This window comes from Callospermophilus lateralis, chromosome 7 (genome assembly GCF_048772815.1).
Source record: "Callospermophilus lateralis isolate mCalLat2 chromosome 7, mCalLat2.hap1, whole genome shotgun sequence".
NCBI classification, from domain to species: Eukaryota; Metazoa; Chordata; class Mammalia; order Rodentia; family Sciuridae; genus Callospermophilus; species Callospermophilus lateralis.
Window position 1 is genome coordinate 107503094 of NC_135311.1, and position 16069 is coordinate 107519162.

Consider the following 16069-nt stretch of genomic DNA (forward strand, 5'->3'; position numbering starts at 1 on the left):
GATGAAGTAATAGAATGGAAGAAAGAAGAAAAATTTATTAAACTTTTTCTTAACAGAAACTAAAAACTTTAGCAATAATGAAATTATTGTATGTCTTAAGGTAAACAATTTGATAAACTTCTATCCAGTCTAGTGTGCAATTAAGATGTCTTCAGAGCAAACTAAATAATTTACCCTTAGTAAGATGTGTGTGTGTGTGTGTGTGTGTGTGTGTGTGTGTGAGAGAGAGAGAGAGAGAGAGAGAGAGAGAGAGAGAGAGAGAGAGAGAACTATATTCAATAATGATTTAAATAGAAAGTGTTTAACTCATGCTCTCACCTTTTGATTATTTTCCCCTTCCCAGTACCATTCACGGTGAAAGGCTTAAAGGGGCCAATTCTGGCTCCTTTTGGTGCAACCAATACACACAACCCATTTACCTGTACAAGGTAGGTAAAGACCTGTACAGAGAAACTACCTCCAGGTATGTGGAGCGGACAGAACTCCTGAAAGATGCCATTGGAGAAGGTAAAGTGACCCTCAGGATCTTTAATGTCAGTGTTGATGACGATGGGCAGTACCACTGCTTCTTCAGAGATGGAGATTTCTCCGAAGAGGACATCACAGAAGTGAAGGTCACAGGTGAGATGGATCCCTCTGAAGTTTCTCTGCATCTGTGATTCTCAATCCATCTGAGTTTTAGTATTCAAAAAATTTTCAGTGTTTCACACCCTTTTCATATTACATGGTTTGATTAGCAAATTCAAATTTGTGCACTTAATTTTTGAACTGGAAAGAGTGGAGGATCAAGAATGAAAATTGTTTCTGTGCAGACAACAGTTTTATCAGTAAACACATTCTTTTTATGCTTACATAGATTATTATAGATTTCTAAAACATTAACAGATTCGTTTTAGAATTTGGCCTTATCCTTTCAATTATTTTTCAGACAGAACTACTCCAAATGTGATTTTAGAAGCAACCTGTATCTTTTCAATAGCATCCTTAATGGTAATTCTTATTCTCACTTCTCCTTGACTCGATTCACTGACTGCTTAGGTCAGAATGACTCCAGTGTCCTCAGTTATATAGCCCATATAAATGGTATATGCAAGTATAGAGCATTTAAGTCAAGTTCCTCACCATTTAAATTATTCTGAATGACAGAGAAATGAAGGAAAGATGGAGAATTTCAAATAAACTGAAGGATTTCACAAACGTGAGCACTTATATGTAGGACTCCAGGCCCACTAACATTTAACATCCTTAACAGACATTATATGACATCCAACTCTGTAGTCTAGATCAGAGCTATCAAGTATTATGTGGCCATTTGAATCTATATTTAAATTAATTAAAATTAAATAACTAAAATTAAACATTCAGTTCTGAAATCTCACTGGCCCTATTTCAAGTGCTTAACAATCTCCTGTAGCACGTAGCTACTGTATTAGTGCAGATATAGACTATTTCTATTATTATAGAAAGTTTTATTAGACAGGCCTGCTTTGGGGTTATGCTTTAAATCTCTACTCGTCATTTCTTTGCCTACATATTAAACAAGTTTTATGCCTCAGATAACATCTTAAAGTTTTTCAAAAGTTTATTTTCTCCAAATTAATATGTATTGGATTTTGATGATATCAGTATATTACCTATTTATGCAAAGCATATTAATGAAAATACCTACTGTATACAAAGAACATAGGAAGTTTCAATTTCAGTTGCAAACTGAGGTTAATGATGTTATCAACTATTTATCATTTATCACGGCGACTCAAAAGTGACTATTTACAAAATAGAAGAAAAGCCATTAAGTCATAATATCTATGAGTACTGGAATCTTGATTGTTTTTATTCATGATTATAATCCAAGGACTGATGTAAGTCTCTAAGATTTAATAAATAATCAATAATCATTTTTTAATGAATGACTAATAAATGAAACAAACAGGCATTTCCTCATCTGACTTATTTAGGACAAGATAGTCATTGTATATTGTAACCCTTCCGCCTGGCTTAAACCCTTTCTATATATATATATATATATATATATATATATATATATATATATATATATATATTTTTTAATTGTAAGTGGACACAATATCTTTATTTCTTTTTTTTATGTGGTGCTGAGGATCGAACCCAAGTCTCCACGTGAGCTAGGCAACACTTTCTCTTTTAATTAGCATCTTATGGTAATCAGAGCCCCATAGTGTTTTGACCAACAATATATCAAAGAATACCCGTATTGGATTGAGGGGGACAGCTTCTATTTCTCTGTTCTGTATCTTCTTCCCTTCATCTAAAAAATACTGTTATTCCCCTTTGTATCCAACGAGCTACAAGCTCAGACATACAGATGCTAGTGCATCCTTCCAATATTGAAGGTCTTAGACTGGAATGTCATTCAGGAGGTTGGTTCCCACAGCCTCAAATGGAATGGAGAGACAACAGGGGAGAGATCCTCCCATCTGCATCAAAATCTCAATCACAGGACACAAATAAACTGTTCAACATGAAGATGACCCTTCTTCTCAGTGATACCCACCCTGGGAATGTCACTTGCTACCTTAGAAACCCTCTAACTGGCCAAGAAGAAAGGACAAACATTGTGTTACCAGGTGAGATCTATGTGCTTATTCTTCAAAAGATAGCCGTTATCACATGATGTATAAACAAAACAGAAAAATTCAATTGCTTTCTTCACTTGGTTTCTTAAGACATTACTTTCTCTTGGATTTATTCATCATCTTGCTTGTTGTCTTTTGTTTTCTCTTTGCTACATTGATTATTTTCACTATTTTCTTGATATTGGAGTTCCTAGGGCATAGTTTTTGAGTCTTTACTCTTTTATGAGTCTATTCTGCTTCATGGCTTTAAAGACCATCAATATGATGATGGATACTCAAATTTTATCTCCTGGCCAGACCTCTCTCCCACTCTGTTCTCATCATCAACTCAGCATTTCAACATGGGAGTTTAGTAAGTTTCTGAAGCTAAGTATATAAAAAACAAAACTCCTGATTTAGTTACTGCCTTTCCAATCACTTCAATTTCTCAGAACAAAATCCTTAAACTCATTCTTGACTACAATTTGTCTCTCGTATTCTACATAGTATCTGTCAAGAAACAATGCCATTTCTAGCTCTAAAATAAATACCTGGTGTCTCATCATTTCCCACCCCCTCACCACTGCCTTCCAAGTCAGACACCATCCCCCACTGAGTGATGCAGTGCCGTAGCATCTGAAAGATTCCCACTTCTGCTCTTATTCACATGGCATACAGACGTGCAGACAGCAGGAGCCAATGAGACATAAAACACCACTCTCTTTCAAGACCCTACAGTTATTCAGAGTAAAATGCCCCACAATGTCCTGCGTTGTCCATGTTCCCATTACCTATCTGACCTCAGCTCCTGGTGTTCTCCTTTGTCCACTCTAGAATCACACAGACTCCTTGTTATCCCCATCCGTCCAGATGAGCTCCTGCCTCTTCCTAGAATGCTGTAAATCTCACTACCCTCCTTTGTCTCCTTCAAGTCTATGCTAAACTCTCAGCTTCTTAATAAGGACTTCATTCACAAACCAACCTGAAAAAAGGAAACCTGCTTCGTTGACCTGGGGTCTTCTATTTCCTCACACTTTTTTAACTTTTCACTTTGTGTATTATTACTTTATAACCCACTGCATAGCTTCACTGTTATACTTATTGTCTCTTATCTATCTCCCTCTCCAAAACATAAAGGTAGGGATCTTTGTTGGTTTTATAAACCGAGACACCCCAACTGCTTCAATTATTGCATGGCACATGATAGTTAATAATAATTGATACTAAAATGACTGAAATAAAGACAAAGGAGTACATTAACAACTACCAAATAATTATACATGTATAAATGTTTGTATATGTTCATAAAATTAATTTTGGAACCAGAAGTTGAGAGGCATAAGTCAAATATATTATAATGGGAATAATTTCCTTAAAAGTTTTAGTAAATTACTTTGTTCAAAACATGCTTGCATGTGTTTTCTCATTTGATCTTCAAAAAAATAAACTTCACATTATAGCTGTGTTAGAAACAGGAAAACGGGGATCCAACATGGCGGTGGGCAGAGAGGCTGCACTTTCACTGCACTCCCAATGATGGGGGCATAAAGGTGCAAGGATAACTCTTGGATCCTTCCAACGGAGATTCTCCTAGCAAAATTCCATTGAAGAGAGACCGCCCGGGAGCTACTAGGATTTTTTTAAAACGTCTATGTGACCCGGACGAGCGGGACCCTGCCGCTAGACGCGGAGTACCAGATTCACCTTCCACAGTCCGCGCACCGCGGGCACAGCTGCAGATCTGTCCACCCGCCCGCAGCAAAAGTGACTGGGTCCTGCTAGATGCCGAGACACAGCTTGGCAGGAAGAAGTCTTTAGCCAAGCCCCCACGAGGCAGGAGCTGAGACGAACCGGGCCGGACCAGTTCCACCCCTCCCCTCGGACACTACAGCAAGGAGCCTGGGGCCCGCCATAGCAGAGAGGTGACGTCATCGGAGTTCCGCTGGCGGAATTCCTTCCCAGCAGAATCCACTTTAGCAGGTGCGTGACTTCCCATACTGATACAGGCAGCCAGGAAACATCATTGACTTCTCAGGGGTCATGTCCGTAGGGAAGCAGAGGGGATCCCAGACCCCAAGGCCCCCATATCACCAGCGGTGACCACCAGGGTCTTAGCCGCCAGTTTACCACAGCACTGGGGCTTAAAAGGGACACACGGTGGGGCTGCAAGTGTAACTAGACCTCTGGAGAATCACTTCTGGGGAACAGGACCTGGCTGGCAGGCTGACAGGCGGAAGGGGGGTTAAGAGCTGAAGAAGTGAAATGGCTCGGGACTGACAAGTCTGAGAGACCCCCAGGAGACGCCCTACAGAGATAGCTCTCGGCAGGTACAGAGCAGACGCTCCGCTTGGAGGGCACAGCTCCACCTACTGGAAGAGAAGAAGGAGGATCTCCAAGACTTTAATTTATTTTTTATTTTTTATTTTTTTATTTTATTTATTTTATTTTATTTTTTTTTTGTTGTTGTTGTTGTTGTGGTTGCTGCTGCCGATATTTTTTTTTCTCTCTCCTTATTCTCTCCCTGATCCTTTCCCCCCTACTCCTTCTCTCTTTCTATCCCATTTCAAGTTTTATTGTTCTTTTCATTCCCCTCTAATCTATCTCTCCCTCCATCCTTTTATCTTTTTAACAGCACCTTCATCCCCTTACCCCCCAACTCTCATCCCAAGCATTACATCTTCCATTGCGTGTAATTGTCTAAATGCAAATAGGTGAATATCTCAAGGCTGTCTATAAGACTCCCAAATACCTAGCTACTAACAACACCCTGATCCAATTGCCCGGTAGTATCCACCTTCAGTGGAGCAATCTTCTAAAGTAGCCAAGACATACTAACCATCGTGCCACCAGAGCACCTAACCTAAACATATAGACCTAAGAACAAACAGCAAATCATTATATGCATACAGAACCTAGAAGCCTTATATGAATTGAATGAATCTGCTTTAAAGCACAACAAAGCCCAACATTTCTAGGCATAATCTCCCAACACAAAAGAGAGACAACAGAGATATACAAAGCCAAAACAAATGTATAGGAGAAAGCAGTTAAAAAACAGTCAAACAGAGCTGGATAGCAACGTGAACAATATGAAAAAACAAGGGAAAAAAGGGTTACAAACAATGCAGGACAATCTAAATATACAAGAGGACATAGCAGAAACAGAAACATGGACAGGGAAAGAAATCAAGGCATACCTAATTCAGATGGAACGGAATATTAGAGAAGACATGAGACAGCAAATCCAAGCATTGAAAGTATATTTTGAAGAACTAACCACACAAATTCAATCAGTAAAGAATGAGCTTTATCAGGAGATAGAGGTGTTAAAAAAAATCAAGTTGTAATCATAGAAATGCAAGAAACCGTAAATCAGATTAAAAGCGCTAATGAGAATATTACAAACAGACTAGATCAAGTAGAAGTCAGAACATCAGATAATGAAGACAAAGTTTATCAACTTGAAAAGAATATAGTTAACACAGAAAAGATGCTGAAATCTCACGAGCAATCTATCCAAGAGATATGGGATCTTATCAAAAAACCAAATTTGAGAGTCATTGGGATAGAAGAAGGCACAGAGAATCAGTCCAAAGGAATGGATGGCTTACTAAAGGAGATAATACTAGAAAACTTCCCAGAGATGAAAGATGGAATGGATTGCCAAATCCTGGAAGCTTACAGGACCCCAAACATCCAAAACCATAATAGACCAACTCCAAGACACATAATCATGAAGATAGCTAACATACAGGACAAGGAGAGAATACTAAAAGCTACGAGAGAAAGGAAGCAGATTACATTTAGGGGTAAACTAATTAGGTTAACGACTGATTTTTCATCACAGACTTTGAAAGCGAGAAGATCCTGGAACAACGTATTTCAAACACTGAAAAATAATGGATTCCAACCAAGAATACTGTATCCAGTAAAACTAAGCTTCAGATTTGACAATGAAATTAAAATATTTCACGATAAACAAAAGCTAAAAGAATTTGCAGCCAGAAAACCAGCACTGCAAAGCATTTTGAGCAAAATATTACAAGAAGAGGAACTGAAAAATAGCGCCCAAAACTAACAGTGGGAGGTATCTCAGTAAAGGGGAAGAAAAATAACAAAAGAGGGAAAACTAGCCAATCTAAAATAAATAAATAAATAAACATGACTGGAAGTACAAACCATATTTCAATTGTAACCTTAAATGTTAATGGCTTAAATTCACCAATCAAGAGACATAGGCTAGTAACCCTGATTAAAAAAACAAATCCAACAATATGCTGCCTTCAGGAGACTCATATGATAGAAAAAGACATTCACAGACTGAAGGTGAAAGGTTGGGAAAAATCATACCACTCACATGGCCATCGGAAGCAAGCAGGAGTGGCCATTCTCATATCGAATAAAGTCAACTTCAAACCTAAGGTAATCAAAAGGGATAAAGAAGGACACTATATACTGTTAAAAGGAACCATCCACCATCAAGACATAACAATTATCAATTTATATGCACCAAACAATGGTGCTGCAACGTTCATAAAACAAACTCTCCTCAAGTTCAAGAGTCAAATAGACCACAACACAATAATTATGGGGGACTTCAACACACCACTCTCGCCATTGGACAGATCCTCTAGACAAAAGCTGAACAAAGAAACTATAAAACTTAATAACGTAATCAATAACCTAGACTTAACTGACATATATAGAATATATCAACCATCATCAAGTGGATACACATTCTTCTCAGCAGCACATGGATCCTACTCAAAGATAGACCATATATTATGCCATAGGGCGACTCTCAGTAAATATAAAGGTGTGGAGATAATACCATGCACCATATCTGACCATAATGGAATGAAGCTGGAAATTAATGATAAAAGAAGGAAGGAAAAATCCTGCATCACCTGGAAAATGAACAATATGTTACTGAATGATCAATGGGTTACAGAAGATATAAAGGAGGAAATCAAAAAATTCCTAGAGATAAACGACAATACAGACACAACATACCGGAATCTATGGGACACAATGAAAGCAGTTTTAAGAGGGAAATTCATTTCCTGGAGTTCATTCCTCAAAAAAAGAAAAAACCAACAAATAAATGAACTCACACTACATCTTAAAACCTTAGAAAAGGAAGAGCAAAACAACAGCAAATATAGCAGAAGACAAGAAATAATTAAAATCAGAGCGGAAATCAACGAAATTGAAACAAAAAAAACCATTGAAAAAATTGATAAAACTAAAAGTTGGTTCTTTGAAAAAATAAATAAGATCAACAGACCCTTAGCCACGCTAACGAAGAGAAGAAGAGAGAGAACGCAAATTACTAACATACGGGATGAAAAAGGCAATATCACAACAGACACTACAGAAATACATAAGATAATTAAAAAGTATTTTGAAACTCTATATTCCAATAAAATAGAAGATAGTGAAGATATTGATAAATTTCTTAAGTCATATGATCTGCCCAGATTGAGTCAGGAAGACACACACGATTTAAACAGACCAATAACAAAAGAAGAAATTGAAGAGGCCATCAAAAGACTACCAACTAAGAAAAGCCCAGGACCGGATGGGTATACAGCAGAATTTTACAAAACCTTCAAAGAAGAATTAATACCAATACTTTTCAAGCTATTTCAAGAAATAGAAAAAGAAGGAGCTCTTCCAATTCATTCTATGAGGCCAACATAACCCTGATACCAAAACCAGACAAAGACACTTCAAAGAAAGAAAACTATAGACCAATATCTCTAATGAACTTAGATGCAAAAATTCTCAATAAAATCCTGGCGAATCGAATGCAAAAGCATATCAAAAAAATTGTGCACCATGATCAAGTAGGATTCATCCCTGGGATGCAAGGCTGGTTCAATATACGGAAATCAATAAATGTTATTCACCACAACAATAGACTTAAAGATAAGAACCATATGATCATCTCGATAGATGCAGAAAAAGCATTTGACAAAGTACAGCAATCCTTTATGTTCAAAACACTAGAAAAACTAGGGATAACAGGAACTTACCTCAACATTGTAAAAGCTATCTATGCTAAGCCTCAGGCTAACATCATTCTAAATGGAGAAAAACTGAAGGCATTCCCTCTAAAATCTGGAACTAGACAGGGATGCCCTCTTTCACCACTTCTATTCAACTTAGTTCTTGAAATACTAGCCAGAGCAATTAGACAGACAAAAGAAATTAAAGGCATAAAAATAGGAAAAGAAGAACTTAAATTATCGCTATTTGTGGATGACATGATAATATACTTAACAGACCCAAAAGGGTCTACAAAGAAACTGCTAGAGTTAATAAATGAATTCAGCAAAGTGGCAGGATATAAAATAAATACGCATAAATCAAAGGCATTCCTGTATATCAACAACAAAACTTCTGAAATGGAAATGAGGAAAACCACCCCATTCACAATATCCTCAAAGAAAATAAGATACTTGGGAATCAACCTAACAAAAGAGGTGAAAGATTTATACAATGAAAACTACAGAACCCTAAAGAGAGAGATAGAAGAAGATCTTAGAAGATGGAAAAATGTACCCTGTTCATGGATAGGCAGAACTAACGTTATCAAAATGGCGATATTACCCAAACTTCTCTACAGGTTTAATGCGATGCCAATCAAAATCCCAATGGCATTTCTTGTAGAAATAGATAAAGCAATCATGAAATTCATATGGAATAACAAAAGACCCAGAATTGCAAAAACAATACTAAGCAGGAAGTGTGAATCTGGAGGTATAGCGATACCAGAGTTCAAACTGTACTACAAAGCAATAGTAACAAAAACAGCGTGGTACTGGTACCAAAACAGGCAGGTGGATCAATGGTACAGAATAGAGGACACAGAAACCAATCCACAAAATTACAAATTTCTTATATTTGATAAAGGGGCTAAAAACATGCAATGGAGGAAGGATAGCATCTTCAACAAATGGTGCTGGGAAAATTGGAAATCCATATGCAACAAAATGAAACTGAATCCCTTTCTCTCGCCATGCACAAAAGTTAACTCAAAATGGATCAAGGAGCTTGATATCAAAGCAGAGACCCTGCACCTGATAGAAGAAAAAGTTGGCTCCGATCTACATATTGTGGGGTCAGGCTCCAAATTCCTTAATAGGACGCCCATAGCCCAAGAGTTAATAACAAGAATAAACAAATGGGACTTACTTAAACTAAAAAGTTTTTTCTCAGCAAGAGAAACAATAAAAGAAGTAAATAGGGAGCCTACATCCTGGGAACAAATCTTTACTCCTCACACTTCAGATAGAGCCTTAATTTCCAGAATATACAAAGAACTCAAAAAATTAAACAATAAGATAACAAATAACCCAATCAACAAATGGGCCAAGGACCTGAACAGACACTTCTCAGAAGAAGACATACAGTCAATTAATAAGTACATGAAAAAATGCTCACCTTCTCTAGCAGTCAGAGAAATGCAAATCAAAACCACCCTAAGATACCATCTCACTCCAGTAAGATTGGCAGCCATTAGGAAGTCAAACAACAATAAGTGCTGGCGAGGATGTGGGGAAAAGGGTACACTTGTACATTGCTGGTGGGACTGCAAAATGGTGCAGCCAATATGGAAAGCAGTATGGAGATTCCTGGGAAAGCTGGGAATGGAACCACCATTTGACCCAGCTATCGCCCTCCTCGGACTATTCCCTGAGGACCTTAAAAGAGCATGCTATAGGGATACTGCCACATCCATGTTCATAGCAGCACAATTCACAATAGCCAGACTGTGGAACCAACCTAGATGCCCTTCAATAGATGAATGGATAAAAAAAATGTGGCATCTATACACAATGGAGTATTATGCAGCACTAAAAAATGACAAAATCATTGAATTTTCAGGGAAGTGAATGGCATTAGAGCAGATTATGCTAAGTGAAGCTAGCCAATCCTTAAAAAACAAATGCCAAATGTCTTCTTTGATTTAAGGAGAGCAACTAAGAACTGAACAGAGGGAAAGAGCATGAGGAAAATATTAACATTAAACTGAGACGAGTGATAGGAGGTAAAGGGAGAGAGAAGGGAAAGTGCATGGAAACAGAGGACACCCTCATTTTTATACGAAATCACATATACAAGGTTGTGAGGGGAAAGGGGGGGAAGGGAGAGAATGGAACAACAACAGATGAGATAGAGAGGGAAGATGAGAGGGGAGGGGAGGGGGGATAGTAGGGGATAGGAAAGTCAGCAGAATACAACAGTTACTAATATGGTATTATGTAAACATTGTGAATGTGTAACTGATGTGATTCTGCAATCTGTATTTGGGGTAAAAATGGAAATGCATAACTCATTTGAATCAAATGTATGGAAGATGAAAAAATAAATAAATTAATTAAAAAAAAAGAATTGTAACGAAAAAATAAATAAATAAATAAAAGTTGTTTTACAAAAAAAAAAAAAAAGAAACAGGAAAACAAACTGTTACAGAAGACAAACAAAACAAAACAAAACAAAAACTAACCTATTAACCCTCTGCCCCCAAAGTTCATGGCAGATATAGGAGAGAAAATTCTCAATTCACTTGCAACTTCAGTAAATAACAAGGGACATATTTTCTGTGTTAGCATTTTCTTAAATTAGTCCTGTAATTTTTAAAAACTTATGTTTTAAAAAAGAATTATAATTAACACAAACTTTGGAGAATAGGTTTGTTCTGGGAAATACAGACATCTCAGAGAGATTTTATGTTCCACTCACTGAATACCAGAATACTTGGAAAGAGTCAACATTCATGATAAAAAATATTACAAATTGAATCTTACCTGGGACTTTGTTCCTGTCTGACTACTGGGTGCGGAGGTAGAGAGAATAACTTAGCTCTGCCTCTTCCTTGTACTCAGAGAGCTCATGAGTTAGAACAGATGGAAAGAAATAGCGTTTCCTGTATTCATCTTTGTGTCGGCCTCACACTAATTCATACCTGGCTCAGCAACACTCTAGACCTGGTTCTATTTTTCACCCACCCAATCATATATACCTCTCCAAACTGGCTTGGATCTAATATTCTAGGGTGATAGTATCTTGAATGGGAACATGCTTTGAATGAATCATCATTCTTAATTGTGTGAGTCCAACACTCCAAGTTTTCTAAGAGGTAAGATCAGTAACTTTCTATTTCAGTTTACTTTCCATTTCTGTTAAATCTCCACTTCTGTTAGGGCAGAAGATGTTTTTACAAAAGATAATTTGGTTAATAATTCTGTGTACAACTCTGATTGTGCTGATATTCTCTATCATATATCCCCATGTTGAACTACATTTCAAACAACGAAGAGGAGGTAAGTGGCTTTCAAGAGTAAGAGACGCAAAGTGGGAGAAAGGGCGAGGACTAAAGATTCACGACTTTTTCTTCCCAAGTCTGTCTGGTCAGTACATTCTCAATTTGGGGATGATGAGTTATGCATTGTGCACTCATTCCTTTCTCCTAGATATTTTTCTCTTGCTGTTGGAACTGCTTTCAGTGCTATTTATCTGAAAGTCTGAGCTTCAATTTTTATTAGATCATTATAATTACACATACTATTTGGGTTCATATTGACAGAATAATACTTTCAAAAATTTATTCAAAACCCATTTCCTGTTCCCTTTCCCTTTCCTCCTCCCTCCGCCTATTTTTTCTCATTTCTTCTATTGATCTTCCTCTCACTCCATTATTTATTTATTTTGATTGGTATTTTCTACATATACATACAGGTAAAATTTTTTTGGTATATATATATATAACATTATATTGTTAAATTCATTACATATTTCTATCCCTTTCCCTTCTTTCCTCCCATTCTCCTACTCCACTAATCTATCTTTGTGATATCCTATCTTCTCCCCTTCTATTTTCTTTCCCTATTTTACTTTAGCTTCCAATATGAGAAAAACATTTGGCTCTTGATCTTCTGAGTCTTCCCTATTTTGATTAGCATGATGTTTTATGTTTTCAACCATTTACCAGCAATGCCATCATTTCATTCTTCTTTAAGACTAAGAAAAACTCCACTCTGTGTGTGTGTATACATGTATATATCACATTTTCTTGATCAATTCATCTATTGATGGGCATCTGGATTTATTTCATAATTTAACTGTTGTGTAATGTGCTGCTATAAACATTGAAGTGCCTGTATCACTAGGGTATGCTGATTTTAGTTCTTTCAGGTATATTCCAAAGAGTAGGATAGCTGGTTTATATGGTGGCTTTGTCCCTAGTTTTTTGAGCAGTCTCCACACTGCTTTCCATAGTGGTTATACTAATTTGCAGTCTCAGCATCAATATTTGAATGTACTCATTCCTCTGCATTCCTTGCCAGCATTTATCTTTTTATTTGTTCCTGATAATTGCCATTCTGACTAGGATGAGATGAAATCCTAGTATAGTTTTGATTTGCATTCCCCTGATTGCTAAAGATCCTTAACATTTTTTTCATATATTTGTTGGCCATTTGTATTTCTTCTTTTGTGAAGTGATTTCTCATTCCTTTGCCCATTTATTGATTTTTTTGGTTCTTTAGCTATCCAGGAGATTAATGCTCTATCTGAGCTGCAGGTGGAAAAGATTTTCTCCCATTCTGTAGGCTCTCTCTTCATGCTCTTGATTGTTTCTTCTGCTGCAGAAAAGACTTTTAGTTGGATACCTTCCCATTCATTTATTCTTGATTTTACTTCTTGTGCTTATTCCTAATTTTAGAGAAAAAAAATCTTAGTTTTTCTCCATTTACTATGATTTTGTTTGTTATATATCGCTTTTATAATATTGAGGTAAGTTCCTTCTATTCCTAGTTTCTCCAGTGCTTTTAACATAAATGGTTGCTGTATTTTATCAAAGGCTTTTCAGCATCTATTAAAATGATCGTGCAATTCTTGTTCTTAATTCTATTTGAATAATGAATTACATTTATTGATTTGTGTCTGTTGAATCAACCTTGCAACCCTGAATAAGGACCACTTGATCATGGTGTATTGTCTTCTTAATATATTTTTAATGTGGTTTGCTAACATTTTTTGAGAATTTTTGCGTCTATGTTCTTCGGGGATATTGATCTGTAGTTTTCTTTCCTAGATGTGAATTTGTCTGATTTTGGTGTCAGGGTTATACTAGCTTCACAGAATGTATTTGGGAGTGTTCCCTCCCTTTCAACTTAATGAAATAATTTGAGACAGACTGGTATAGTTCTTTAAAGGTCTGGTAGTACTCATCTGAAAATCTGTCTGGCTCTGGGCTTTTCTTTGTTGGTAGGCTTTTAATTGCTGTTTCAATTTTATTACTTTATATTGGTCTGTTTATGTTTTCTATAACTTCCTGGTTCAATTTGGGCAGGTTATCTGTGTCTAGTAATTTGTCAATGTCTTCTAGGTTTTGCAGTTTATTGAAATATGTTTCTAAGATAGTTTCTAATGATCCTCTGGATTTCAAATGTATCTGTGGTGATATGTCCTTTTTAATGTCTATTTTTGTTGAATTGGGTCCTCTCTTTGATTATTTTGGCTAAGGGGGTATATCGACCTTTTTATTGTTTCAAAGAACCAATTGTTTGCTCTGTTGATCCTGTGTATTGTTTTTTATTCTCAATTTCTTTAATTTTGTGTGATTATTAATATTTATTTCCTTCTTTCTCTAAGAGCTTGAGGTGGATCATAAGTTTATCTGGAATCTATTTTTTTAATGTAAGCACTCAATAAAATAAATGTTTCTCTTGTAGTCCAAGAGATTTTGATATGCTGTGTCCTTTTTTCCATTTGTTTTTAAGAATTTCTTGATTTCATCTCATTTCTTATTTGATCCCTTCTTAAATTTAACAGAATATTGTTTAATCTCCATGTGTGTATGTGACTTCTGTCATTTTACTTACTGATGATTTCCAGTTTCATTCCATTATGATTCAATACGATGCATAGGATTATATCCAATATTTTTTATATTTTCTAAGACTTACATCATGACCTAGAATGTTGTCTGTTTTGGAAAAGCTTCCATAAGCTGATTAGAAGTAAGTAAACTCAGCTGTTTTGGAGTGAAATATTCTGTAGATGTCTATTAGGTCCATTTGATTTATAATATTATTTTGGCTGGATATAGCTTTATTGATTTTGTGCTTTGATGACCTATGTATTGGTGATAAGCATATATTAAAATCTCACAATAGTATTATATTGGAGTCTATCTGAGATTTAATGTCAAAGGGCGTATATACTAATTATCATTATTTCTTCTTTTTGGAGTGTTCCCTTTATCAGGATGTAATGGCCCTCCTTGTCTTTTCTGATTAATATTTGTTTGAAATCAGCTTTGTCAAATATGAGAATAGCTACTCCAGCTTGTTTTGGAACTCCTTTGGTATGGAATACTTTTCCATCTTTTTATCTTCAATCTGAGTGTCCTTACCTATGAGATAAGTCTCTTGGAAACAATATATGGTTTGATCTCATTTTTCAATCTATTCTGATAATATATTTATTTTAATTTGGAAGTTGAGATCATTTATATTCAATGTCATTATAGATATATGCATGTGGCTTGCTACTATTTTATTTATTATTTTTTGTTATATTTAACTGCCTTGGTTCTCATTTAGATGATTAATTTTTTTAATTGATCTTCATTTTTGTGGGATTTTCAGGATTTTTTTTTAGGTTCCTTAGTATCACAAACTGTCCATGGGCTGTGAGGACTGTTGCACATAGTAGCCTCATGAGGAGATAAGTCTAGCATTGGTAACTCCCTGTGGTACCCCACACACACACTCACATAGGGATTGACCACCAAATGCAAGTGAACTTCCTCCTCAAGTTCTGCCGTCCCACACAGCACCTGAGATGGGTGTGACCTGCCAAGATGTCAAACAACTTGCTGACTGCAAGACATTACAAGCATGAATCTGCCCTTGAAACCTTATCCCTGTCTTTGATGTATCCCCTTAAATAAACCACTGGAGCCCTTTTTCCTTTGTCTAGTTCCAAAACCTATGTGGACTAGATCTATTAGGGGCTTTGCTTTCTGTAAATGTATTTCTGAGTATTTATGCTTTGTTATTCACTAATTGAGATTGTAAGTTTTAACATGGCTTGGATTATCCTGGGCAGGAAGAAGAACCCCTGAATGAGATGCTGGCCATTGTCTCCCCTGATATCTCTGTGTGCATTTTATCTTTATGTATTCTTTGTAGTGCTGGCTAAGTTGTCATGTGTTCTTTTAGTTTATCTTTGTCATGGAAGGTTTATAATTCCCCATAAAATATGAAAGAGAACTTTGCTAGGTGCAGCAATCTTGGTTGGCAATTTTCTTCTTTTCAGAACTGGAAATATATCATTATGTGCCCTCCTTGGTTTTAGGGTCAGAGTTGAAAAGTCTGAAGTGAGTCTTAGTGGTTTGCCTCTAAATGTGATCCAATGTTTCTCTCTTGCAGCTTTTATTATTCTTTCCTTATTTTCTG

General features: G+C 36.3%; 1 pseudogene; it reads left to right on the plus strand.

The window, feature by feature from the left end:
• The first annotated feature begins 308 nt into the window (after positions 1-308).
• Positions 309-15968, plus strand: LOC143404474 (putative selection and upkeep of intraepithelial T-cells protein 1 homolog pseudogene; annotated as a pseudogene).
• Positions 15969-16069: the final 101 nt, after the last annotated feature.